At 41.3% G+C, this 4,064-nt stretch overlaps 1 pseudogene; it reads left to right on the plus strand.

The window, feature by feature from the left end:
* Positions 1-352: 352 nt before the first annotated feature.
* On the plus strand, positions 353-3,057 carry LOC136544203 (serine carboxypeptidase 1-like; annotated as a pseudogene).
* The last annotated feature ends 1,007 nt before the right edge of the window (positions 3,058-4,064 follow it).

Genomic DNA, 4,064 nt, shown 5'->3' on the forward strand with positions numbered 1-4,064 from the left:
TCTACACACATGCTCGCTCTCAGTAGCCGGCAAGGCGGCAACATGTCCTTTCTCATGGGAACCACTGGCAATGGCAACGACTCCGAGTATAGGAAACCATGGAGGAAAGAGCTAGATGCTGTTGCGAGGTCTGCCAACTCCAGAACAGCCAGCCTGGAGAGGAAAGAATGATCATAGAACGCCAGAAAGTACATACAATTCGTTTGCACTCGGTCAAAAATAGAGCCACCGAGAAGAATCCAAAACTGCTCTTTCGAAAGAAATTTTCAGTCCTTCATCAGGGGCTTATATAAACCCCTTGCCAAGCGAATTGTAAATCATGCACAGACACACATTTCACCGTATAGATATGATGACGAGGAACAATAACACTGCTTCCCTCTTCTACTTTTGGCTCATTATCTGCGCCGCTGTGCTGCACGCCGATGCGTCCCCGTCCCAAGCGGATCGACTGAGAGAATTCATCAGGTCTAGGAAGAACAGTCCTAGTGATAACAAGGGCGTGTTTAAGGTGAGTAACATAGGCCACAGGGTTGCCGGCAGCCTCCTGAGCACAAGCTACTCCGACAGTGAACAGAGCGCCCTGAAGGCAGCTGACAAGATCACTGCGCTGCCGGGGCAACCAGCCGGCGTCGACTTCGACCAGTACGGCGGGTATGTGACCGTCGACGAGGAGAATGACCGGGCACTCTTCTACTACTTCGTGGAGGCGCCACAGGATGCCTCGACAAAGCCGCTCCTCCTGTGGCTTAACAGAGGTTCTTAAAATAATTTACTTACTGTATCTTCACTCTTCTCTGAAGTTCCATTCATGCTTGCTACTGCTGCTCCATGACATGAGAGTACTTTTGCGCGTACTGCGAGTTAACACTGGGTAATTAGCCGTCTACAGGGCCCGGATGCTCGTCGCTTGGCAACGGATCGGAGCGATGCAAGAACTCGGCCCGTTCCGTGTAAACAGCGACAACAAAACGCTGAGTAGAAACAAGAAAGCTTGGAACAATGGTAACCTATACCTGCCTTTCTTTTGCTTATTAGGTTGGAAATTCATGGACAATTTGTATATATATGTGAATTGAAACACGCTCTAACGGCGGGATTAATAAAAAACACGTGTAGTGTCTAATGTGATCTTCCTGGAATCGCCGGCGGGTGTTGGATACTCTTACTCCAACACATCCTCAGATTATGACCTCAGTGGAGACCAAAGAACAGCTGATGACGCGTATTTGTTCTTGGTTAACTGGCTGGAGCGCTTCCCTGAATACAAAAGCCGTCCATTCTACATCTCCGGGGAGAGCTACGCCGGACATTATGTGCCCCAACAGGGTTCAAAATTTTGGCGAAATTTCGCCAGAATTTCATGAATTTCGGTGGTCGCCGAGAGAAAAACGCGAAATTTCGTAATACACTAATACATGTTTTATATAAGTGTAGACTCATATTTCTATTGTTTATATTGCATATTCTTCTATCCAATAGATGTGTAGTCATAAATCATACTAATATTTGTTTATATCTAATTTTTTTTATCGAAAAAGCATACTTCATGTGCTGGTCTCTAAAAATTTCGGCCGAATTTCGCAAAATTCGATAATTTCGGTGGTGGACGAAAATTTTGCAATACCGAAATTAAAAACCATGGCCCCAACTTGCTGCCACCATTCTAATCGAGAATTCCTACAACAGCAAGACAGCCATAAACCTACGCGGCATCTTGGTACCAAATCGATTTTTTTCTTTGTTCATTGAAGCAGGTTATAATTAACTTTACAATAACAACCAAATCAAACTGTCCTTAATTCATGGGTCTATATCCTTTTCCTTCAAGGTTGGAAATCCATTTCTCGACTACAATATGAACTTCAAGGGTAGAATTGACTACTTCTGGAGCCATGGGACGCTGTCTGACGAGATCTTCTCCAACATAACCAGGCACTGTCATTTTGACGATTCAGATGCCGAGGAATGTGAGGGCGCTTTGGAAGCTTTCGATCCTGGACAGTTTGATTACTACAACATATATGCTCCAATCTGTGTTGATGCGGCCAACGGAGCATACTACCCCAGTGGCAACGTAAGGCTTTCGTAATATTTTCACTTCATAAATTTGGTTCTGCTAAAATTGCTGTTCTATATGTAAATCACTAACCGTACGTACGTTTGGATTTCCACGTATTACAGTTACCTGGGTACGATCCATGCAGCGATTATTACACCTATTCCTACCTCAATGACCCAGCAGTGCAGAAGGCTTTCCATGCTAGAATGACAAACTGGTCAGGATGAACGTAAGATCTTTTGATTGGACCCATCAACACCGATGTAATATTAGTGAGCTAATTACAAAGTATTCACCTCCAACTCGTGTGTTTTTTTGTAGAAACCTGGACTGGAAAGATTCACCGAGATCCATGGTGCCAACAATCGCATGGCTAATTTAGAAGAAGTTACCTGTCTGGATTTTTAGGTAATCTGTTGTCAGGCAAAGACCATATTATATGCTATCATATCCAGACAGAAAAAATAATGCCATTATGCCTTTTTTTTCAGTGGCGATTTTGATTCTGTATGCCCACTTCCTGCTACGAGGTATTCCATCCATGATCTTAACCTGCACGTCACCACCCCATGGCGCCCGTGGACAGTAAACATGGAGGTAAGTTCTGGCTGCAAATAGTTTGTATCGATGCAAAGAATTTTACTTTGAGACCTTGTTTGGCTCCACTTGTATCCACATCAATCCACATATATTGGAACGAAAAAATAACTAATTTCCATCTCGATTAAGGTGAATACGAATAAAGTCAAACCAGAACTTGCTAGATGCCTTATTTCTCTATGAAACTCATATGAGAATTTCCATCAGAATAAAGCCTTATTTCCATGACAATGCTTGCAAGTCGGAGGATATGTTCAACAATACAAAGGAGGATTCACGTTTGCCTCTGGCAGAGGAGCTGGTCATATGTTCCATCTACCCAGGCTGATAGAGCACTAATATTATTGGACTCCTTTTTGAAAGGGGTGCTCCCACCACACGTAGAGGAGCAGTAAAAAATCCTAAATATATAGAGTGTCTTCTCTCAATGGCAAACTCAATAAGCAGGAGCTATGAAGTTGGACAGTGTTGGCACTATCCATTTAGTATTACTTGAATTGATGTTGGTTTTACATTAGCTGGTTGGTGATTATATACAATTAAAAAGGTTCATCTTTCCCTTAGTGGACATGGATTGACTGTTGGCCGGTGATGATAAGACTACAAGTGAACAAATTAACGTGCACACAGATTCTCTCATGCTTGCGAGATATATAGTGGCACTCTAGAGTCTATGTACCCTCTATTTTATCCCGTGTTTTTTCTATAAAGCTGTGTAACTTTCAGTATCTATCTTACTATTACTCATTAAAACCCCGAACAAAGCCTTCATGTTAATTCTCACTACACACGCTATAAAAAGATAAATTCTACAAATTCTCACACTAATAAGAAACATCTATCTTTTATATTAATTTGGTAGACTCTAATCATCGTTTACAATAATAGTCATTGGATCTATTCTATTTTACAAATCTTACTATTATAGATTAGTTAGAGCCTTAGAGGCCCCAACGAAAGCTTCATGTTAATTCTCACTAGACGCATTAGAAGAAAAAAATAAATTCTATAAATTCTCACAATAATCAGAAACAACTAACCTTTAATTTGGTAGAATCTAGTAATCATCTACAATAATAGCCTTATCTATTCTATTTTATAAAACAATACTCCCTCAGTCCCAAAAAAGTGATGTTTTGTGATTTAAAGTTTTAGACACGCTATTGGTCCACAGATCCGACACCAAATTACCAGTTGAGATGCGCTACTGATTATTGTCTGCCTCGGATTTCTGCATGCTTGCATGTAACGCGTCTTATTTAGGAAGTAAACCACGCGACATCCCTTCTTTTAAGGGAATCATATGTGACATACTAAGGGTATTAAGGATATTTCTCTTCTTCACTAATCTGTCTGAAAAATCCTAGAACATCATTTTTTTGGGGACAGAGGGAGTACTAAT

Source organism: Miscanthus floridulus, chromosome 3, assembly GCF_019320115.1.
Source record: "Miscanthus floridulus cultivar M001 chromosome 3, ASM1932011v1, whole genome shotgun sequence".
Classification (NCBI taxonomy): Eukaryota; Viridiplantae; Streptophyta; class Magnoliopsida; order Poales; family Poaceae; genus Miscanthus; species Miscanthus floridulus.